The sequence below is a fragment of the Caretta caretta genome, chromosome 10 (assembly GCF_965140235.1).
Source record: "Caretta caretta isolate rCarCar2 chromosome 10, rCarCar1.hap1, whole genome shotgun sequence".
Lineage (NCBI taxonomy): Eukaryota > Metazoa > Chordata > Testudines > Cheloniidae > Caretta > Caretta caretta.
This window is the reverse complement of record NC_134215.1, coordinates 25194553-25219761: the sequence shown is the minus strand read 5'-3', so window position 1 is coordinate 25219761 and position 25209 is coordinate 25194553. Positions and strand designations below refer to the sequence as shown.

At 40.8% G+C, this 25209-nt stretch overlaps 1 long non-coding RNA gene across 1 annotated transcript in view; it reads left to right on the top strand.

Annotated features, from left to right (window-relative positions):
- The window catches only part of LOC125643838 (uncharacterized), a 53986-nt gene that overhangs the window by 27000 nt on the left and 1777 nt on the right, over window positions 1-25209 (top strand). The window contains exons 3-4 of the long non-coding RNA XR_007358841.1: window positions 23442-23516; window positions 24490-24580. This is a non-coding gene — a long non-coding RNA (uncharacterized LOC125643838). The remainder of the gene's footprint in view (window positions 1-23441; window positions 23517-24489; window positions 24581-25209) is intronic.

The following is a 25209-nucleotide window of genomic DNA, read 5'->3' as shown; positions in this document are numbered from 1 at the left end:
GATAGTGGGTGAGGATACAGTGGATTTTAATCCTTCTTGCCCTTATTATCTGTACTAGTGATGGATGGACTTACTATGCAACTGTGACAGGGATGTGCAAGCAGTTTAGTAAGAAAATGAATGTTCAATTTTTCAGTACGGAAATGTTTGTTTTAATCCTATAGAGCACACAGATTTTATAGCAGCTGTCCTAAGCTAAAGCAATGTGACCTTAGCGTTTCTGCTCATGGCAGTGCTGGACTTCCCAGGAGTGGAATATGAAGGCTTTCACCACTAGGTCACCAGAAAGGAGTAAATTCAGCCTATGTTAGCAGATAGGCCAAGGAAACGGAACTTTCCTGTCCCATTAGAAGAGGTCCTTCTAGGTCAGGGCTTAACTACATTAGTCTTGTGGTGGTGTTTTTGTTTCAGTTTTCATATTTACTAAGTAAAGACTTCAGGCCAAGATATTTTTTTAAGTGACTCATGAATTTTGGATGCTCAACTTTAGACACCGTAATGGGATCTAGTTGTCAGAGTGTTGAGCATCCACCTCTGAAAACCACACCCACTTGAGGTGTCTCAAGTTGGGAGGCCTAAAATTGAGACCCAGAATCATTTGAAACTTTTAGCCATTGTCTTTCTACACAGCTACGTGTTTAGTATCTTTTAGGAGCACTAATGTTTAACCCCTTTTATGAAAAAAAGGTCCCAGCTTTTTTGCAAGAATAGAAGATTGACATGTTATATGCTCTCACAGCTTATTGTTCATAAATTGAAAGCTCTTTAGGGTAGGGACCATCTTTTTCTTCATGTTTGTACAGAGCCTAGAACAATGGGGTCCTGTGGTCCTTGTCTTAGGTCTCTAGACACTGTGACACTGCACTCCATATTCTTCATAGAGATATTATGATACGATTATGGCATAGTTCTGATGTATTTTATGCAAGATAGGACATGTGAGATATCACTGGAAAGGTTATGATTTATTTAATATGATTATCCTATTTGTATGCATGTATCACTTTTGTATATGAAATTAGGAATACTGACTGTATAGCTGTATTACAAATGTGTTTACACCTGAGGAACAAGGACTGAACTGGGGGGAAGTGCTGGATCCAGGCTGAAGGGATTTTTAGCCAGTGAAAGGAACACTTGGGGTTTTTAAGCTGTAAGCAAGTGAAGCTTAAGAATCTCTGCAGCCTGCTTGAACGATCATTTAGGGTGATAATTTGCTACTCATATCCAGTCTCTTTATATATTGATCTTTGTTTACATGTTTTGTTTATTTGCTAGGTAATCTGCTTGCTATACCTTATAATCACTTAAAATCTATCTTTTGTAGTTAATAAACTTGTATTTGCTTTGTCTAAAACCAGTGTATGTGGAATTCATAACTTGCGGCGGAAAGATGTTGCATATCCTTCTCCACATTGAGAGAGGGGGCAAATTTCCTGAGCTTATGCTGTACAGATCTCCATGCAGCGCAAGACAGTATAATTTTGGGTTTACACTCCAGAGGGAGGTGTGCACTTCAGCAGCTCAGCAGTTCCGTAACTGAAGCCTCCCCATGCAGAGCTGAACACACAGTCTGTATGTACTGCAGCTGGGTGTGTCCTACCTGTATGTGTGCTGGAGCCTGGGAGAGGGCTTGGCAGGCTGGTCCCAGCAGTACAGTGTAAAGGGAGCCCAGGCTGGTGGGTCAGGGGGGCTCAGTGGTACCACAGTTGCAGGTGGCACCCCGGAGGGGAACCCATCACAATTACGGTAATACAAATTATTAATATTGTGTAGTAACTGACACTCATATAGTAATTGGCACTTTTGTTAATGAATCATAGAAGTGTAGGACTGGAAAGGATCTCAGTAGGTCATCTAGTCCAGCCCCCTGCACTCAAGCCAGGACTAAGTAATAATTAGACCATTCCTGACCGGTGTTTTTCTAACGTGTTTGTAAAAACCTCCAATGACAGAGATTCTACAACCTCCCCTGACAGTTAGGAAGTTTTTCCTAATGTCCAGATGAAACCACCCTGGATGCAATTTAAGCCCATTGCTTCTTGTCCTATCTTCGGAGGTTAATGAGAACAATTTTTCACCGTCCTTCTTGTAACAACTTTTTATGTACTTCAATACTGTTGTCATGTCCCCCCTCCCAGTCTTCTCTTCTCCAGACTAAACACACCCAATTTTTTCAAACCCTCATAGGTCATGTTTTCTAGACCTTGAATCATTTTTGTTGCTGTCCTCTGGACTTTCTCCAGTTCGTCCACATCTTTCCTGAAATGTGGCACCCAGAACTGGACACAATACTCCAGCTGATGTCTTACCAGCATGGAGTAGAGCGGAAGAATTTCTTTTCTTGTCTTGCTTACAACACTCCTGCTAGTACATCCCAGAATGAAGTTTGCTTTTTTTGCAACCGTGTTCCACTGTTGTCTCATATTTTGCTTGTGATCCACTGTAAGCCCCAGAACCCTTTCCACAGTACTGCTTCCTAGGCGTATTGTATGCAATTGTTCCTTCCTAAGTGGGGTACTTTGCATTGAAGAACTGCCATTAACTGATACTGCAGGGTGAATGCTTCCAGGCTAGAGCAGATGTGAGAGTGACTGGAATATAAAGAGATGCTGCTGCTTTTAAACAGAATGTCTGAGGGCCCAGTCTTGTTGAGTGCCCTTGGCTCACATTGAAGTCTCTTCTGAGAGCACATCGCAGCTCACAGGATCTGGACCTTATGTCAGGGAGAGTATTATCTTCATTGAAACTCAGGAACTGTGCTGGAATTAGAAATGCCAAAAAAACCAAAAACCCCAACTTTCCATTTTCAGCACTTTCAGAAACATCCGAGAGTTAACCCAGAAAATGGGTCATGGTAACACTTAAAGTCTATTGTTGCTGCAAGAGTCCTGAGCAACTATGTTTCTATGCACAAAATTTCTCTTCCCTTCCCATTTGACCTTTACATCTTCAAAGAGAACTGTTTGCCATTTCTACATAGATTGCCCCCATGCAGCAATGGCCCCTCCTTGTAGTTATTCTCTTGTAAATCAGTGCAACACTATAAAAAAAGAAACTATATCAAATTAAGCTCAATTATTTTCACTGCTCAGCAGCATACATCCAAGCCCATGAAAGAGCAGCTACGAAGGCTGAATAAGAGGTACAAATTCTGAAGTAAGGAGAAATGACACCAACATGTGACATAAAGTTAGAGCAAAACTAAGTCTATTAAACCCCAGCAGGGCTGTTGAAATGTCAGCTATTCTTCATTCTGATGTTTGAATGTAACACTAGGCAATGGCTTGTGGGATACCTTTGTCAACAGTTTGTGAAAGTTTGTGCATCTCTTTTTTGTTTCTAGCACTTTATAAAGAGTGGAAAGAGAATATTTTGCCAAGACTTTGATGTGGTTGGCTGTGCCCAAGGGAAGGTGCCAAAAATAGGTCAGGCACTACAAGTGTAACCAGGCAGAATTACAAAGGCCACTCAAGAAGAGATCAATCATGATTGTAGTCTCTGGGTAATTACTGTATAAACAGGGCCTAAAAGCATTAAGCAGAGGTATTAGGGAGTCCGCTTTGCTTTGTAAAGCCATGTCATGGGACAGTCTTCTTAAAATCTAAATAAAAACACAATAAATATTTTATTTAGGGAATATGAAGTATCTGAGGAATGAAAGCGTGGAAGGCTGGTGGGACAAAAATATAAGGGTCAATAAGGAATTGGAATTTCTGTACTGAAAGTAGTTTTGGAAGAGACTTGTGTTTATTGACTTCCGGTTTACATTATTTTTCGATGTTCTTATAAAACAGAGTCTGATCCAAAGCCTATATTCTCCCACATGCAAGGCTAAATTGTGTAACATTTACTTGCTGGCACTTACAGGAGTAGTCAGTGGAATCACTGGTGTGAGTAAGGACTTCCCACATGAGTAAGGCTTGCACAGTCTAGCCCTCAATGTGTGGATCAGCATTGGACAAGAAGCTTGCTGCTGCCCCCATCAGTCTTTAATTTGATTGATAGGGTAGACTTTTTTTTTGTAAAGTATTAGAGATCAATTTGCACCCCTTTCTGTCTCCTCTTTTTGCAGGTGAAAATTTTCTCCTTTTCATTTGTATTAATCTTTCCAGTGCTCTCTTTGCTCTGGCATAAGCATGTTCCATTGCTTCTGACACACACACCTCCTTCTTTTGTTTCCTTGTCCTTCCTGGTTTTGTCTTTACATCCTTCAGATGAGATTTTTAAACCAAGATCTCAAGTAGATGCCAAGCTGAAATGTAAAGCTCCCATGGCACTTTTCAAATAGAGTACTGGTTCACGGTGCATGAACTATGCACGAGCTATTACAGAGTGCTTAGAGCTTCCACCTTTTCCTATGGAGGCTATTGCACCATTGACACCTCATTATTTTACAAAGGATTCTGGGATACCTGGCATATGAAAAATGATATAAAAGCATATTCTCTTTATTTACAAAAAGAAAAGGAGTACTTGTGGCACCTTAGAGACTAACCAATTTATTTGAGCATGAGCTTTCGTGAGCTACAGCTCACTTCATCAGATGTATACCGTGGAAACTGCGGTTACTTAACTGTGTTGTTCATGCTGTGCTCTTTGCATATTTCTCAGGGCCTTGTCTTGGTTTGGTTGCATTATATAAGCCCAGTCCTGTGAGGTGTGGAGCACCCACAAACACAGCACATGGGATTTCAATAAAAATTGAAAGTGCTCGACATCATGTGGTTTTCAGCCCACAGACTGGGAATGAGAGCTGGAGAAACACAATAGAAGTTGTAAAGAACACAGTAAAAGTCAATGTGGTCAGAAATATACTGCACCATTTGTACTCAGGGTATCCCAAACGGCTCTATAAAGCCATGAGTCGGTACAGTATCACTGTAAGCAAAGGGGACAGCCCTTGTGCATTCAGCAATAGCTCTTAAACAGCATCTGGGTATTGTAGCAACCAGGCAAGGCACTAACAAACTTCAACAGGACTTTATTTTTAAAGTGGAAACCTCTTTACCAAGCTGCTGCTGCACCCTCGGTAGCTCTCACTCAGCCTCCTCAACTTCCACCCCTCCTTCCTGTTTTCTGTCCTTTCAGACTCCCAACAGCCAGTGCTCCCAGTTCTAATAATTACAAGCAGCATCTAAACAACACATTCCCTCCTCTCTTAAGAAACTCTCCCAATTAAAATAAACATTGTTGTTCTAACCACAGGAACAAATATGAAATGACACTATACTGTTGGCAGAGATATTACACTGAAAACACTGCAGATACTATATAACATAGTCTCTAGTCCAGACAGGTGGTCGTCTGGGTCTGACAGGCCGTCTCTCAAGCCCCGGCTCCAGTGCAATGTCTTGTTGTGTTGACAGTACGGTGAAGTCATCCCATGGAGACTGGGTTTTGGCATAATCTCCTCTTGGTGCATAGGCAGGTGCAAGATAAGAAGCATTCCATACCCACCCATCAGAAAGTCGATAGGTGTAAGGTCCCTTCTTCTCTATGATTTTAAGAGAAGCTGTGAATTTATGGTCCCCTTTGCGTAAAATTCCAGGTTTTCATATCCTAACGAAGGAACCACACTCAAACTCTGGTTCCTTAGCACCCCGCCGCTTCTCTGTGAAAGCCTTAGACTTTGATTGGTTCTGTTCAACTGTTTTTTCTCAATGAGCTGGTCTCTAATCATCTCATCTGCCATATTCCCAAAGTCACAAGTTTCAATCAGACTCCTCAGGGAAGCAATATACTGCATTATAGTCTCCCCTGTTTTCTGCTCATGCTGGTGAAATCTGTAGCGATTAGCTACTACATTCACTTTTGGCACAAAAAAGTTCTTTCATGCAGTGAGTGCAGTCTCATATTTATCATTTGCAAGGGGAAAAGTGTAAAATATACGCTGCCCTTTTGCTCCAAGGCAGTGGATTAGGAGAGCATGCTTTCTTACTTCAGAAATCTCTGTAGCGCTGATTGCAAGCAGATAAGTCTCAAACATATGGATCCAGGCAGTAAAAGTTATTGGAGGCTCACCTGGGCTTTGCAGAAAGGGGGCAGGTGGGTTCAGAGGCAGAATGTTGTAGCAACCAGGCAAGGTACTAACAAGCTTCAACAGGACTTTATTTTTAAAGTGGAAACTTCTTTACCAAGCTGCTGCTGCACCCTCGGTAGCTCTCACTCAGCCTCCTCAACTTCCACCCCCCCTTCCTGTTTCCTGTCCTTTCAGACTCCCAACAGCCAGTGCTCCAAGTTTTAATAATTACAAGCAGCATCTAAACACCACACAAGGGTTAATCACTATTCTGCTTGAAAAGTGCCTTGAAACATCTAATTTTCATCTGGACAGGTGTTAGAGACAGGTAGAAAGGGTTCTGGTTTACAATTGCCTCTGAAAGATGCAGTCAGTGAGAGTTAAGCACTTCACATGAGATGTTCAGCGCCTGACAGACTTGGGTCCTATGCCCTCAGTCCAAATCTCATGGATCCAGCTGTGCATGAAAAGACTGAAGGATGGGTTTCTGTCATTGCACTCTTTTTCAGCTTTTGCCCCCACGCCTCCCCTTTGATTACTACAACACTTGCTTAAAAAAAATCAATAATCCATTAGATAACAGAGTAGTGGCATTATAACAAAAGTCAGCTTGGCTGCTGCCAAACCTGAAAGCTTGGTGTCCAGAGATGAAGGCTTGTCCAAAAATGGAATAAAAACTCCTTCCAGCCCTAAAATAGTAATTGAGCAAATTAGGGTCTGTTTCTGTGGCTGTACAGAATATGGTTGCTGCTGGTGAGAACGTTTTATTGCAATCTACATCACCAAATCTACACTGGAAAGCATCAAGAGTATTAGAAAAATGCACTAGAAGAAAATATTTCCAATTACCGCTGAAACCACAGGGGGCGCATTAAGGTAATAGTGAAGTGGTGTTTTGTTGAAGTCTAAGCGCTGAAGATGTAATCTCAACTGAAGATTGTCTTTTGCTCTTGTGTGTGTCCCACAATGTTGGGGACTTGTTGAATGAGCAAGGGCAGCAATGTTTGGGCCATAATAATCGGTAATGCAGTGTTTTGGTGTGTGTATGTGAACGCCCCTTGCTTTATTCTTACAGTCATGTTTCCCTAATCAGCACCTATTACCATAATGAGTGTGAATATATTTAATAGTATAATTATGATGAGTAATGATATCGTAAAAATCTTTACTGAATATTGTGAAGAAATGTAATGTGCCTATGAAGGAGACAATTTTAAAGGTTACTATCTTGTCTACTATATTTTTTTAAATACCCAAAAGGTATTAGTTTGTGTTTATATGCTAAAGTCCCAATTTTCTTTGGTTGTAAATAGGCATAGTCTTGTTCACTCAATGGAGTTTCACCCATCTAAACTAAACAAAGAAGTTATCTTAAGTTCCTGGAAATTTGCATTCATACATCCAAACCCTTATACAGCCAGGGTAAAACTCATCCTCATGCAGTGGGCTTATACCAGACCAATGCACCAGTAAAGTTACTCTGTATTTTGCAGCCTCTGAGTGCTTACATAGAACTTAAATGGCACTTAAGTTTTGTGTGGGTCCTCTGCACAGCTGTGAGTTTCACCCTAGGAGCACAAGGGCAGTCCCCACAATATTAATTTTCTAATTTATCTCCCCTGGTATAGCCCCAGAAATGTTCCAGCTGATTCTCTTTAAAAAGACACTCTGTGAGTTACTTTGAATTTATCAAATAACTTTTCTTAAAAAAAAAAAAAAAAGATACAAAACAGTGAGATTGGTAGTTTGCTCCTTAATGTATGAGAACAAATTTTCCTGGGACAAGCTTTCATACATTTACTGGTAAGTTTCAAGTCACACTGGGATTTGACTTAAACTTTCTAAGAAAATTCTCTTTTTAAATGCAAAATGAGTGCTGATCATCCACTGATATTCCTTCCCTTTTATTGTAGCTAAGGGATGTTCAAGGATAAGGGGCCCTTCAAACACTATATTGACATGTATATGGTGAAATCTAGATGTAACAGGGAGTTGGATTTCCAGCTGTAACTTTGAATTTCCTTGCTTTTTGTGGGGAAAGTCAGACTCTTAAAAGGTATATTTTAGCAAAGTCCTAGGGATTTTGCTTTGTAAATCATATGTTCTGGGATTATGCAGCTAAATCCCTATGTGCTTTTATTGCCATCTAACCCTTCATGTTGTTTGAGGAAAAAAATGAAAACAGGAAATTGTTACTAAAGGACTTAACATTTGAAAATCCAAAGGAGTGAAAGAAATAGCACAGCATAGGGAAGGATATACAAGAGACTGCAGTGATGCTGATCAGGTTTGTCTTTTCCATATGACACTTAGTAGTTTCCACTAGAGCTTGTCAGAACCTTTCGATGGAGATGTTTTGAGAGACAGAGGGAGAGATTAGGTGGTATGGATACTGGCCTGAAAGGTGGGAGACTGAGATACATGTTCCTTCTCTGCCTGATTCAGGACTTTTCTATGCAGTGGGGTAATGCGCACTATGGAGGTGTGATTTCTAAAGCACGCTAACTTGTGGCGCCTTCATTGCTGGTGTACATTAAAGGTTCCCAAGGGTACTTTAACATAGTGCTCTAAAACAGCAGTACATTAAAGCGCACCAGCAGGGTCTACGTGAACCAACTCATACGCATCACATTAGTATGCTTTAGAAATCACACCCCCAAAAAGTGCAGGTAGACTTTACGTAGACAAGCCCTCAGAGTGATCTGGAAGGAAAAACTATGCTCTGAATCAGGCAGATCAGGGACTTGAACTTGGGTCTCCCACATCCCATGCGATAGCGTGTGGCACATACACTATTCTGTTTTGGGGCAAGTATTTGAAAGGTTTTGTTTTCATTTCAATGCAAATAAAAATAAATGTTGAAACCTCAAAATGGAATTGCCATCCCCCAGTCAGCTCTGGTTTCAACAGATTCTTGGTCACCTTTAGGTAATTCCCTACTAAAGTTCTTTACTGCCATGGAATGCTAGAGCTGTTTTAAAGGATTTGCCCTCCTAAAATTGTTTTGTATTCCTGTTTTGTTCGTCTTTAGCCATTCTGTGTCCATCAAGATTAAATTGCTTGGGGAAGTTTCCTTTTCTGCAGGTTTAGTCTTTGTACAGATTGTCGTCTTTGATGACCATGCTAGCATTCTCCACTAGTTGACTTGACTTTCACCACCCAAAGGACTTTCCAGTCATTAGACAGTTTTAGTGCAGTCCATCATTCCAGTGAAATGAGACTATGCCTCATAAATAACAATGTCCTTTGGGTTTGTTACTGTAATTCAGCAACCATACTAAAGGGATTCTTGTCTTTCTAGGTTGCTTCCCTCAGCTTGTTTGTGTTCAAATGTTCCTTTTGTGCTGTTTCTCTTCCAAGAATATTGGCATTAGGGGACCAAGATTGGGGCATTTTCTGAAGTAATGGCACCTAAACAAATTGGACCAAATTCAGACCTGACCTGAACAGTGGCATATGTCACACATGGGTAAATTGGTGTAACTGATATACCAAAGGGGCACCAGGGAAAGCAGAACATTTTTTTGTTTTTTAAAAAAGTAGGTCCCCCCTATTTTTTTTTTCTTATACCTTCATACAGCCTCCTGTTCAGTACCTTTCCTATTTCAGGCTAGCCATTTTTCCCTGGTGGTATGGAGCCAGTCAATTTACGGCAGCATTTTCATTACCTCTGAATTGGATCAATTATCTCTTGGTATCTATGATGGTCAAGCAGCTTATGAACAGGGCCTGATATCAGTCAAAGAAAAAGGGTTAAGTGTAGATAGCCAAGACACAATCGTATTACTTAGTCCTGTCTTCTTGATGTCATATCTTCTTCATATCAGCTAGGAATACTTATCCACTTGTGTGTGTAACAGCTAGAGGAAGGGAGTAGTTTGGTTCTTGACTGGAGTAATTTTCTGTTAAGCAGATAGCTCAGGGATGGGCAAACTTTTTGGCCCAAGGGCCACATCTGGGGATGGAAATTGTATGGCGGGCCATGAATGCTCAGGAAATTGGGGGTTGGGATGTGGGAGGGGGTGAGGGCTCTGGCTGGGAGTGCAGGCTCTGGGGTGGGGCCAGAAATGAGGAGTTCAGAGTGCAGGCGGGAGCTCCGGGCTGGGATAGGGGGTTGGAGTGTGTGTGGGGGGGTGAGGGCTCAAGCTGGGGGTGTAGGATGGGGAGGGTGCGCTAGGCTGGGACCGAGGGGTTCAGAGGGTGGGATGGGGGTCGGGGCACAGGAGGTGGGCAGGGGTGCAGCCTCCCAGCAGCGCTTATCTCCAGCAGCTCACGGAAGCGGTGGTATGACCCCCCTCTGGCTCCTACGTGGAGGCGCAGCCAGATGGGTCTGCAGCTCCCATTGGCTGGTTCCCAGCCATGGTACGCACGGAGCGGGGCAAGCCCCAGACCCTGCTCCCTGGCTGGAGCTCGAGGGATGGATTAGAATGTCTGAAGGGCTGAATGTGGTCCCCGGGCCATAGTTTGCCCACCCCTGCGATAGCTAATGCAGCTATGTCAAAGGTTTTATTCTGATAGTTATGTCATAATGATTTACCACCAGGGGGAGCAATTCATCTTAACACTAAGAAAATCTGGGCATGTGGCAAACTGTTGTTCTTCCTGCAGAAGGTGACCTTTTAGATTCCACAGCTCCTGGGATTCATGTTCAACAAAAATGAGACAGTGGCATGATTTCACCCAACAGTTGGAACCCCTCACTGGAATGGCCTTGGCATGTCTTTGTAAACCCTCCGCTAGCAGTCACTCTCCTGGTTTGGTTGTTTCCTCAGCTGTTCATTTTCTTGAGCAACAAATTGCGATCCATTTGGTCCTACTGTGTGAATGTTTTACAGTGACATAGTTCTAAATGATGTGATTGCTGTGTCTGTTGACAGGCAGTGTGATTCACAGCAACAGATGCTTTCCGAGCAGGTAAAGCAGCATCTGGACTAGGATGACACTGCTGGTGGCAGAATATTCTCCAGTTTCCCTATCCTTGCCCTGGGCAGAAAAGACTGATTATTTGCCAACTCCTTTGCTGACAGCCACACTGATTTTTGTCTGAAGTTTAAGGGCTGCAACACTTGCTGGCACTAAATCCTATTAAATGTTGAACTTTTGTTACTCCTTCCTCACAATAAAGAGAAAAAGAAATAAGATTGGAAGTTAAATCATTTGATTGATCAGGTTGGGTTAAAAAAAACAAAACAAGTGAGTTCCTAAAAGAATGAGAAAGTCAAAACTAAAAGCTTCCTCCTTCCTGCTAAATCTCTTATAATCCCCCCGGATGTTAAGAAAGGTGATAAAGAGAGATCACATCAGTACTACGTATTCTGGAGAATATCAGCTGGTTCCCAGATCATAAATCCTCCATTCTTTGCAAAATGGCACAAAGACTCCTCAGAAAAAAGCAATCTCCGAGGCTATTCCACTGGAGCAGCAGATGCCCTGGCCATTCTTGGTCACGTTCTCCCCTACTGCTAGGACATAAGCAGAGGTAATCTAGTGCTGTGGAAACTACTAGGCATGGAAGACAAGTAAAGAGAATACTGCCTCTGTGGTAAGGGCTGTAGCCCCTCGACTGGTACTGTACATTGTGGAGTCAGGGCTCTGCAGACTGGGGTCGGACCTGCTCCATGCAGCACCATTACCTCTCAGTGCTACAGGGATTCCTGGGAGGGTTTTGTTTTGTTTTGTTTTTTAAGCAAACTGATTCCCTCCACTTTGCTGTTCAGGGGCATCAAGTTGCCCCTGAACAGCTTTGCAGAGACACTGGGCCTCCACTGGTGTTCCAAGGTCTGTGTGCATCAACTGTTTAATGGGGCCAAACTTCTTCCCCATTCACTGTGCAGAGGCAAACCCTGCCTCCTTTCTGCAAAAGAAACTGCACAATTTTCAATCAAGGAGGCCAGTTTCTGTTGTCACTGGCCTTGGTATAAATCTGGAAGAACTCCAGTGAAGTGACTGTAGATTTGTATCTGCATAGCTGAGAGCACAATTTGGCCCATGGATTCTCCTGCCGCCTTTGCAGATTTTTTCCCATATAGGGGAGAATCTCGATCTCTGGGTCTTAGTCTTTCTACTCCTTTTCCTATAGCATAGAGTTAGATTATTACCTTGAATTCAGGCGTATTTCTCCCAAAGACGTTAATGGGAGCTGCAGGAAGTCACTCAAGGACAGAACTGGGCTCCAGTATGGGTTGTAATGTTAGTGGAACTAGTAATTACTTTCTCCAGAGGAGCTATGGACTTATTGAAACCTTTTATAGTATAATCAAGTTTGTATGGAACAGTCACTGTGATGTAAGAGGAACATGGGTTTGGGAATACCAGAGGATTCCCCCTCTCCTAATTAAAAACAGAATGTCTGTGCTAAAATCATTGATAGAATTAAGTTATTATTACCATGCCCTTTTGAAAGAGCTAATTGTGTAAAAAGTCTCTTCCAATTATTTAGTCTCCCTTTAGTTTTTTGAAGATTCCATTCAAAGACCTGTTAAAGTGTCAGTTCATAAGAGCGCTTATGGGACTTTCAAGCTGAACTTGCTCCTTTTGGAATTTATGGGAGCAAAGGTCTCAAATTGGGCAACAACTTCTAAACAATTTTTTCTTTTTAATTTGTAATTGCAAAGGAAACTTTATCTTTGCATTTTTTACAAAACATATGTAGACATGCATAAAACTAGCAAAGAGGAATAGAGTAAATGATCAAATACAGAGAGGGGAAAGTGCTGAAGCTCCATTTTCAAAAGTAGCAGGCCCTTAGAGCTTAAGTTTCATTGAGTTTCACTGAGACTTAAGGTCTTAAATGCCTGCTATTTTGAAAATGAGACTTAAGCACCTAAATGCTTAGGTGCTTCTGAAAATTTTACCTATAAACTAAAAACTCTTGTATTCAGACATGATGACAAGGGACAAATCTTGATACCCAGAGCCAGAAGCACATCATCAAGCTGAAGTTACACTTCATACTTAATGTACACTTGTGCGTGCTTTCTCCCTCCCTCTCTCCCTCTGTCTATCTGTCTTTCACAGCTTGGCTGAGAAGCAAGAGAATGTGGCTAACTGACTTATCCAGTTGAAGAATGCAGGCCTGCTCTTTGACTATTGGGGTAAATAATATTTTCTACTATAAGTATGTCTTGTATTCCTGCAAATTGTTATGTGTTGCTTGGAAGCTTTTCCTTCTTTACAAAACTATAGCTTCACATCGGGCAGGAACCAAGATAAGAGAAACAAAGGTAGCCATAAGTCTATCAATGATGAAAGCCTAAGAAGCTTCTAGTCACTCATTTCAAAGCTGCAAAGGGTTAAAGTTAGAACTTGGAGGATTCTCATAAAGATCAGAAGACAACATTCCATGGAGAGCATTGATGGTGTTGGCAGAAAATTTAGGGCCTGATCCAAAGCCCATTGGGCTATGGCCCTTATTTAGAAAAAGGGATTACATTTTGGACCTCACAGAAGGGTATGAGATAGTGAGCTAACATAAATGATCAATCCAGATGTCTGTCCTGACAGAGAGAGATGGCAAAGGCAAACATGCATGAGCCTAGCTGTGTAGAGCTGTACACAGCTCTGTAATCGCAAACGCAGAAGATTTAATCCACAGGGTTGGAGATAGGAAATTATCTGACAAAAATGTTAGCAGCGTAAGAGCATTTTCTTGTCCACAGTTAAGATTAGTGTGTATAAGAACCTTAAATGTTAATCCAGAGTGAAGACAAGTGTGTTTTTTCTAAGTGCTAAGCAGCTGGCAAACAGTGTTTTCTGAAGGGGTTGTAATTAATGATATTCTTATTCCATTTAGGCCTCTCTTTGCATCATCAGTTAAAGTAATTTTTCCAAATGTTCTACCATTTAGAAGAAATGAGCAGTTGAGAAAGGACCAGTTGTCATTTCAGAAAATTGACTAAGTCCAATTAAAATGATTCCTCTGGCTTGCAAATCAGCAAAGATCAATTCTGTTGGGGTGTTTGGAAACCATTGGCTTTCAGTCTTAAAGTGAATAAAGCTCTGACTTTACCTTTAAGGTTTATGACGATTATTTTGGATTACATTGGATCAAATTCATCTCTGGTGTAACCGCACTGAAGTCAGAGGAATTAGACCTAAGATGTGTTTGACTATTGTGTCTACAGGCCCTGAAGATGTGTTTTGTATTTCTGGGACACTATGTTTTCCTAATGACAGGTTTCAGAGTAACAGCCGTGTTAGTCTGTATTCGCAAAAAGAAAAGGTGTACTTCTGGCGCCTTAGAGACTAACCAATTTATCTGAGCATAAGCTTTCGTGAGCTACAGCTCACTTCATCGGATGCATACTGTGGAAAATACAGAAGATGCTTTTATACATACAAACCATGAAAAATGGCCCAGGATTTCCAGGTTAATGGCCCACCTTGATTATCATACACATTGTAAGGAGAGTGATCGCTTCAGATAAGCTATTACCAACAGGAGAGTGGGGTGGGGGGAGAGAAAACCTTTTGTAGTGGTAAACACCCATTTTTTCATTTTCCAAGCATTTTCCACAGTATGCATCCGATGAAGTGAGCTGTAGCTCACGAAAGCTTATGCTCAAATAAATTGGTTAGTCTCTAAGGTGCCACAAGTACTCCTTTTCTTTTTATGTTTTCCTATGCCCTGTGTTAAAGCCATACACTGCCCTGAATCCACCCCCACAACGCCAGATGACACCCAGGGGAATTGTACATGTAGATCGATGGCACTAGTTGCTCTTCAGTTTGCATGTCTTTGTCGCTCTCTAAATACAGGCTCCCTGCATCAGATTGGGAGCTAGACTTTTCCTTACCACATATAAAGTCTGACATTCTGAATCATATATTCATTGCTTACTGAAGGCATGGAATGCTTTTCTGATTTTAATTTCAAATGAGCTTATTTGGAGATTGCATATCTACACAGGAAAAATCGGTCCCCCAGAACAGACAGAAAATTGGTAAGGCTTAATAAAATTGATGTAATGATGGCTAATGTACTGCCTGTATAAAGGCAAACTTATATTGACTTAGTCCTCCCCAAAATGACATACATATGGTGTGTTTTTAACGTAATTTTTTATCATTATGGGAAAAACATTAGAATCCCTTTATCCCCACCACCAGGTTCTGGAAAAATGTCCACAAGGAAATGGGAACTGTCTATTCTTTATGGGTGAAATTTGCCCATATGCCAAGGACCAATTCTTGGCCTACGCACCACTTAACTACCACTGTTTAGATGACATAAGTGGCACATATATCTTTGCACAGCCATGAATTTCATGCATGATATTTCTTTGCTTGACACAAACCACAGGTTTATTGATCCAATAAATATGGGCCAATTAACCACTATCAGGTTAGGAGGTTTTTAATCTCTTTGCAGATTTTTTTTCTTACTCGCTTTGAAACTTCCTATTTAAAAAAGTAAGTTAGAATTTTTATCTAAAGTGTCAGTTATGATATCATGACCTTAGTTTCAAACTACTGGGGGAGGGGAAGGAAAAATGGTGCTTCAACTAGCAAATGGGCAAATTTGACTCTATTAGAGCGATGCCAGTTCTTTCCAGGTCACTGCTAGATGTACTGTAAGACACACCCACACTTTATGTGATAACTAAAAGTATAGATTAAAAATAAGTTAATCAAAAAGCACCAAAGTCATACCTGGCATAACTCTATTAAGCTCAGTGGATTTGTACCAATGAAGTTACGCCAGGGTGAATTTGGCCCCAATCTCCTCTCATTCTTGGATGCAAAGAACTCGCACTCCAGTAGGTGTTAATGGACATGTATTATTATTTTATTTATTCATGTATGTTTATTTAGATCATAAGCTCTTTGCAGCAGGGACCACCTTTTTCATTCTGTGTTTCTATGGCACCTGCACAATGGGGTCCTAGGAATTAACACAATACAAATTAATAACAACAATAATAAAGCATATATTCTGCAGGCTTGGGCCTAGGAATCAACCTATTTAGTCCCAGGAGATGACTCATACCAGTTCTACCTGGAGATAACCAAATAATGGAAAACCAATTTCACAGAATATTTTGAAGTTATTTCCATTTCCTAGGGTTCAGAAAAAAACAACATTTTGTTGTTTTAGAAATTCTTTATGACTTTTTTTTCCAGTTTTTTTAATTCTCTTATTCTCCCCATTATTTTGGGTAACTGCGTGCAATAAAACGAATAAGGTGTAGGTTTCCCCCCTGCGCCTTTCCTCTTGCTACTGTGTAACATTTCAAGAATTCTCGAACTTTGGGGAAGGTCCAGAGGCCCAGTTAGTGTCATTATTTACAGAGGGGCAAAAGGAAAAATGGGAAAAATGAAGAGATTCCTAAACCTCCATCATTCTATTGTCTTCAGTCTCAAAAAGGAAGAAAGGAAAAATGGGAGTTGGAGGAGGAAGGGGGAGACCATTCAAAATTTTAAAATGTTTAGTTTCAGTGAAAAACTGGAAAGTTTTGAAAAAAAACAACCCAAAAACCATTCCCCCCAAAAGTTTTTGGTTTTCAAAAAGGCCCTTTTTAATTGAAAAATGTTGGCCAAGTCGACTTCTCCTGCAGAAATCAGTTGAGAAGGAGAATTAGGATTTTAGATTTTCCTTTATAATTTTGCACATTTACTTCACCATCATGTACACTAGTCTTTGAATTAATGAGTCATCTTATTCCTGTATTCATGTTCTTCAACCCTATTGTGATTTAATATTTATATTGTAGTAGCTCCTCCATACCTCCTACCATGCCAGAGCCCCATGATGCTAGACACTGTGCAAACATCGTTGCATCATACCTGAGATTAGGCTGCAAGTATAGTGTCTGACTTTTATTGTGAGGCACTTAACATGTGTTGGGCACTGTACAATAATAATAATTAATAGTAATAATAATAATAATAAATACGTCCCAAGAGACAAATTCAATGGGTTTACACCAAGTATGAATTCAGCCCTTTTGAATCATTACATTAAATCTGACAATAACTCTCAGCGCATCTAGCATTGAACTGGAAAAGACCTGGCATTACTACAGCAGAGTATAATGTGCTATACTTGCCAGTCAAAGCACCATTTCCCCTCACTCCCCTTTTTGTTTGCAGTCGTGTGAAGCTAAGGTCATGATCTATAACTGACAGTTTTACATTAAGCCAGAGGCCTCTGAACTTCAGTTTATATTTTCTGAATTGTTTAACTTTGTCAGATTAGAACTGAATGTAAGAATTCATGGATAGAAAGCTGGAAAGAATCATAAGGGTACCATTAGCAGCAGGGTCTTCTCCCCCTCGCTTATATTAACGTAGAAAAAGTCTCAGTATACTGAGCTCCTGCGCTTGATTCTCACTTACTCCATCGCTACACTTGGGTCAGGAAATGGGGGGTGAAGGGTAAAGGTATATTTTATATCACCTTTGTTATTCCCCTGTTCTTGGGTGTGTAAGGCTTGCCTAGCCCTGGGTATAACTGCTGTTGGAAAGCAATGAAATACAGAATTATAATGCTCATACAGGAGATGAGAGTAATATGACATGAACCAAGCAGCAAGTCTTTTGTAAGGGTAAATTGAACTTCTACAACTTGTAAAATTAATTTAAAGACTTAACAAATAGTGGCTAATTAAGAACTTGTGAAAATATTTTATTTTAACTCTCAAAAGGCTTTGGATAAAGTCTCTCACAAGGCTAGTAAGGAAACATGATAACCACGAGCTGACATCTGTAGGCTTGTCATGGATTAAAAGATGGTTAATAGGCAGCAAGATTAAGAATGAATGGCCAGGTCTGAGAGCAGGAAATGAGTTTATGAGTTTACCTCTGGAACCAGCTTTGACCTCTAGAGGAAAGGAAGTAAAGTGACATATTTTGCTGAAGACGTAAAATTAGTCGAGGCCATGGGAGATTATTGGGAATTCATATGGCTCTGATGAAATTTGATAAGTGAGGAGCACCATAGCAGATCAAATTCAACACAGATAAGTGCGGTGTAATGCACATTGGAATGAACAATAAATACTAAAGAGTCTGACCCATATTTAAGTAGCACCATTTATACAGTAGGTTCCCAAAGCACTTTATAAGATATTGAACTAGCAGTCTCTCTCTCTCTCTCATACAGTGTGTGCATCTAGCTAGCTAATTTCCGCTATCAATGAAGTGCAGTGGCTGTTTTCACAGTGCACTATAATATTGCAAACACTTCAGCAGAGGAAGGATGAAATTCACTTCTGTACAGAGAACCAGGATATAGCCTCTGTGCCACTCAGGTTCCATTTTCAGATCTTAAGTGACACTTATGCAGTACCTAGATCTTGGCCTAGCTCTTTTCATTGGGGTGAATTTCACTTGATGCAAAGAATATCTTAGCCATTCAGAATGACAGGAGCAATTTTAAGTAAGCAGGAGATAGTTACTAGAACTGGTCAGAAAACTTTGATCAGAATGAAATTTTGATAGAAAAGTGAGAAACACTGGATCATATCCTCACCGTGTGTAAATCGATATTGCTCCATTGATTTGATGGAGCGATGGTGGTTTACCTCACCTGAGGATCTGGCTTCCTGTCTTGAAGATTTTCCATGATTTTCCTCTACCATCTTCTGATGGCTATTCTGATCCACTTGGAAATTAGCCACGATACTGGGGCTAATACATCTGACTCTTGTGAAATGTGCTACAGATTCTTTAATGACTATGCAGGCTGTCAGAAAGTTGCAATAAAGTAAGACTAAATGAGTGAAATTCACCCCAGTTAGAAAACCAGCATGAGGACCACCTGAAATCTAACTCACATCCTCAAAATAAGATTGGAGTGATTCACATGCCTTGCACTGATCTTTTGCACAGGGATGAATTTCACCCTAATGTGTAGAGCTGTAAAATCTGATCTCGTATAATTAAGAACAGAGTCTGTGTTTACACTTGCTAGAATTCATTACAATTCCTATCTGACTCTGGTCTCAAATCACCAGCTTGGCTTAGGAAGAAATGTTCTCCAGTGCCAAGTTTGCCATAGAATTGAACATGTAGGTACTACTTGGGCTGAGCACGATGTCCATGAACAGTTTTGCTTCTCCTCCGACATCCCTCGATTGTGTGGTTGAAATTTCATTGTAACACAATTTTTTCAAACAGCTCCATAGTTATATTTATTATGGGGTTATTTTACTTTCTGAAACATAGGGAATTGGGAAAAGAAGCTGAATTAGATGGACCACTGTTCTTGTTTTGGTTTGGTAGCTCCTATGTTCCTGCAGTACAAGCTCTTTGTCTTATCCAACATAAAATCAATGCCGCAGAAGAACTGGCAGATATGCAGCAGAATAACTATTATTCTCAAAATAACCCAAAGAAAATGGAATTTTCCCATTTCTCCTGCATAATCTTTTGAATTTCATTAAAACAATTAATTCACTGGTGTTCTAGCTCTTCCCTTCCTTTTTTAAAATATAAAAATAACATAGATGAAAGAACAATTTTTGTTATCTGTTTGCTTTACTTCATTTGCAGTGTTTCTTCTATCAAATGAAACTTTGGAGATTAGCAAATAAAATACATCACAAAATATTTCCATCTGTAATGAATGGAGAGATTAAAAGTTTAGTACAATACACAAACACTCCTAGGTCTTTCTCCCCAAAGCTATCCCATGGAGACTGAAAACATCCTTTCCTAAGATTCCAAGTGCTTCAAAAAGCTGTAATCAGACTTTTTTGTTTCCAGGAAGACTAGTGCTATTGTATTTCATTTTTCTCCTTGACAAATTGTACTTTTTCTTCCTTTCTATTAGTTTGGGTAAGTCTGAGGTGAATTTGGCCCTCATTAAAGTCGAAAAACGAATGGCACTGATTAGATCCTGGTACAATACAGGCAGGAGTTTGACAAAATTCCCTTTGCAGCTCTGCTGGGGCAACTCAAGTTTGACCCACAACACCCCTATTCTTCTGACTCGGGTCTCTGGCAAGCTCCGCTCATAAATGATGCCAAACCTTGCGGTGCTTTTCCTGATGGGTGTAACCATCTATTAGGGATGCTACCAGTATTTCCACTTGCAATACTTCAAGTTAAGTCTGAAGAGATGAAAGGTTTCTTTAACCCACTGCACCACCTTGTCTGGTGTGAGAGCTACTCCGCTGGTGTGAGGTATCCACGCCAAGCAAGAAAGTGACAGAAAAATGAAGCCCTGTCATGTTACCTGTCCATGCCAGTTCCATAAACTAGTTCTTTTTATTTTATAAATTTCATCTTTCCAAAGACTGCTTAGTCCCACCATGTACATGACACAAACCTGAAAGAAAATGAGCATGTTGGGCTAAAAGCATACAAGATAAGCAAAACATGTTCTCTTTTCAACAGCCATCACTAGCACAATGGGGATTATGAAGCATATGTGTGTATCATACACTGATTTAATGTGTGATTTTTGTCTCCCCTTATAGGCTTGCCTCTGCAACTAAATTGCCCTGCTGCCTTCAATTTAGGATGCTTTCCTTGAGCTCCAAAAGTAGAGGCCTGTGTTTCTGGTGAAGTAGTCCCTGGGTTCAAGCTCTGCTGAAGAACCAGGGTGGGATCATTATAAAGTGGCACCACAAATTAGGACTTGAACTCTTGTGGGGTTCTAGATGCTTGAGACAAGGTTGTATTGCAGGGGAGAGTGTGTAATGTACTGAGCTAGTCCATGTCTAGGATCTCATGTCTTCCTCTACTAGTTCTAAGTCCCAGCTCTGATCTTGTCTTTTCTTTAGCCGTTGGTATGTTAGGTGCCTGATTTCAGAGATCCAAGTCCTCATGACTCCTGTTGTTAATTAAATTCAGTGGGAGCTGCTGGTACTCAGCACCTCTGAAAATTGGGCTTTAGGCCTTTTTTACCAAGAATTTCCTACCATTGCTACCACTGGTTATTTAGAAGAAGGGTGTTCTTGTGGTCAGGGCATTGGACTGGGACTACACATCTGGAAATCTGGGGTGAGTTTGCCAGCTTTGCCATAGACTCACTGTGTGACCTGGGTTATATCACTTAGGGGCTGATTCTGACCTGTGCTGAGCAAAGCTCTGATATGAGAGAGGGATGGGGAGGTTCTTCAAGGAGCTGGTTCTGGATCCCTGATTCTGGGGCTGGAGTTGGGCCCAGTGATGATTGGAGCTGCTCCTAGGCAGCATTAAGTTGGGCCACTGCTATAGCATCTTTAATAGATACTACATTAGGGGAGGATTGCATTCGCCCTGCCCCACTTGACCACTACACTAGGAGGGACATGGGGTGGAGGAGCAGAGCCAAGACATATCAGCAGGAAGTTCTTCTCTAGCATGGGAACTCTCTGCTGGGTATTTGTAAACTACTTGGAGAATCTGGCCCTTAATCTGTAATCCCTGTCTGTAAAAGTAATACCCCCTGTCTCCCACCCTCTCTCTGTTTCATCTACAGTATTTAGATTGTCAGCTCTTTTGAGCAGTAAATATCATTTGCTATGTGTGTGCACAGTGCGTTGAACAATGTGGAAATTGTGAAGCACAATGGGAAATTGATTTCAATGGGATTTAAGAGCATGCTTAAGTACTCTGCTGAAATAGGGCCTAATGTGTCTTTTCTCCTCTGCAGCACATAACAGAGGGAACATTTGTGTGGATCCCATTGTTTGGATGTGCAGTTTTAGATAAGGCCCATATCTCCTTCAAACAATAGAGTATGAAAAGCAGATGTGTATTCAGAGCACTTATGTCCCAGTAGCAGAACAAGGAGACCTTTTTTTTTCCCTCTCAAAATATTTTTATCGGGGTCACAAACAAACACAGGAAAATCAAGGTCTCATACATAGAGTTCCAAGTAAAACAGACAAGAGAAGTTGGATAATTTTAAATACATGCTTGCAAATAAATTTCTTAACCAGTGTTGAGATATCATAGTTGTATAAATACAGTAAATGTAGTTTCTTTGGGAATGTATATGTATATAACTCCTATTATTATTAATAGAAATTTAAGTACATCAAGATTTTAAACACAAATGTCTAAAAGTTTGACTTAAGTTTTCCTTTTAAAAACACACAGACAAATATTCAGTTTGGTGTACAAGAGTTCAAAGGTTCCAAATTGATTTTTACTGGGGAAAATGTAGCACTTCCTGTTAGGATCCATCCCTACAGTAACTTATCAGTGTAAATCAGAATGATCATCCAAGTTAATGAGTGTCAAAGATGAATGGAAATTTGCTCATTTCACAAAACGTTGTATTTGGTCTACTAATTCATCATTTTCCTGCAGACACAATAAAGTACATCTCACTTCTGGATTATTTCCAGTTTTTCTCTAAACACTGCCAAATATTAAAAGATGAAATACTAATAAAACAAGAAATATCTTGACACTGACTAGTCTATGAATTGTGTGCTGTTTTGTCTGAGACCAGTACTCCTAATTATTTTTGCAGTTTCATAATAGCACCAAGTTAAATTCCTTTTTCTTTTGCTGCAAAACCAAAGACATTGGATGTAAAGGTTGAGCTCCTTTCTACTTATAAAACACAATGGTCTTTATTTCCTTATTGAAACTAACAGGAGTTATAGGCAGACATTCCAGAGCACAGAAACAAGAATATACTTCTCACATGTCAGGACAAAATGCAGATGATAAATGTTAAAGCATAACTCAAGGCAAGATGAGCTGAAAATGTCCCCCCAAAGATGTGCTTTTCTAGACCCTGATCACCAAGAGACTGATGCATATATTTAATTTTAAGCATGTGAGCCCATTTGACTTCAATGGGACTAGTAATATGCTTGAAGTTAAGTGTGTGCTTAAGTCCTCACAGGATGAGGGCCTTATTGCCGTTGAATGAAATCTAAACAAACCCATAGTTAAGATAAATACTGTTTAATCAAAGTACATTGTATGATGCTCATTACTGACTAGTAACTTACTATTTATTATCTCTCATTTGACTTATGGTGGCACCTAGCATCCTGTTGTGCTAAGCAATATACATACTGAAAGATGGTTCCTGCCTGTGCTGGAGTATATAAACCCCCCACTGGTACGGAAAGGGACATGGAGCTGCTTTGGATTGGAGTGGCCCTGCCCCTCCACATCTGCAGATCATGGCAGGACCGGAGGAGGAGTTAAAAGGAGAGAACTCTGCTCAGTTGGGGGCAGCCCTGAGATGGGAACAGACTTTTGAGTGCCTCCAGTCCTGAAGAGAGGGCTGGCCTTCTGCAGAGCCCCTGCCCTGGCAGAAGGAGGGTGCAGATCCCCTGAGCTAGACAGGGGAAGAGACTGAGACTTGCACTGGAGCCTCAGTGAACTCTGAAGTGGACAGTGATACCCCCAGGTCCCTCTGCAGTAAGAGAGACCCATAGTCTGGAGAGAGCTGCCTACAGGTTTTTTCTTTGCCTTTCTGTTTAACCTCGTTTGCTGGTGGTGGGCTGTTTTGTTGTTTCAGCTGAAGCCTTGTGTGGGAAAAAAGCTGCCAAGAGTGGGCCCGGTCGAAAGAGACCCTGCAGCACTGGGAGTGGAGGTAATTGGACTTGCATGTGTGGGCTTCCCATGTAGTTCCTAAAGGGGGTGCTATGCCATGGACAGATTTGTGACACCGTCGCAAACAGCAAACAATATAAATAGACATGACAGACAAAGTAAGTTTATCACCATTGCACAGATGGATTAAGTGAATTTCCCATGGTCATGCTGGGAGTCCATAGCAATGCCAGGCTCTCCTGAGTCCTAACCCTAGTGCTTTCACCACAAGACCATCTTCCCCCTCAGGAGGCTTGGATAGAGTACTAATAGTTTTCTTTTTCCAGAGGTGTGAATCATTGCCTGCTTAACTACCACCTGTCTTGTGCTTTTCCCCCTTCATTATGAGATGGTTTTGAGAAGTTACATTGTAACTGAATGTGTCAAAAGCCTACAGTATTAATTTGAGACTTCAGTCTGTAGATCCCTTTGGAACTGTTAATTCACTGCCTTTTCAAAAGAATAGCCATTTATGGAAATGTCCTATCTCCATCTGTAGAGGGCACAATTTCAACTCTTCAATGGCCTTGTCTGATGTCTGGCCCCATGTATTACTTTTAGCTCATTTAATATGAATGAAAAAGCAAAAAACCCAAACTGTGCACATACAGTCCCCAGTGCTAATGGGCCAGGGCTTGAGAGGTATTTGTGGCCAGTCATGAAACCATGGCACAGCGTCCACGTAACTTTGGATAATCACTTACTGTCTCTTTAAATTGCCCTGTGTTTCCAACTGCATGGAGCATTCAGCTTTATTTCATGTCCTTAACTGTTGTGTAGTATTGTTGTGAATGGTTAAACAGCTGCTGAAGTCCACTCCAGGGGTGGTTCCCTTTCTGCTCTTCATAGATTATAAGGCTGGAAGGAACCACTAAGATAATTTGGTCTGTCCTCCTGCATGACACAGGCCATAGGACTTCCCTGAATTAATTCCCGTTTGAATTTAATGAAGTGATTATTCTCATTGTGTATAGATGTGTTTCCACAGAATGGGGCCAGGAAGAGCGGAGTGGGAAAGCAAAGCCTGAGGCAGGAAGAGAAGGAAGTATCCTCAAGAAAAATGTGGTCAGTATGAGTGGTCATCTCTCTCACATTCTCAAGAAGATAACACTGTAAAAAGGATATGAATTTTCACACTCACTTCTGTGAAGTTGGGAGATGAAGAGCTACAGGACCCTGTAAGGTTCTCCTTAGGTTCCAAAGGTTTGGATAAGCATCCACATCTTTGGATGATTATCTGAACCAAATTCATGTCATTTGAGGTTGCCCCATAACTAATTGGTCCTAGTTATATTTTTCTAGTGTTAAGGCTGATTTAGTGTATACTTTTACAATTAATTTTGCAGTAGTGATGCTTGGTTAGGGCATGCCTTCATGCATCTTTCTCCAGGGTGGCTGGCTGCAGGCTTTATAGTATTAACAATGGGGTTTGCATGTTTTTTGTTTTATGACCCTTTTAGTCCCAGAAGAAGGGAAATAATTATTTTAAGGCAGAAAGGAGTGAATCATAATTATGCAAGTGAAACTTGGAATCTGCAAAATACTCTGTATTCCTATAGGCTATGAGTTCAGAAGCAAACCCCAAAACAGGGAAAGATTTTTGCTTTTGCTTGTAAGACTAAAACAAGGTGACTTGAGTCTTACCAAAATCACCTTGTCTAGTTCCATCCTCGGTTTCTACCTAGCTGAGCAGC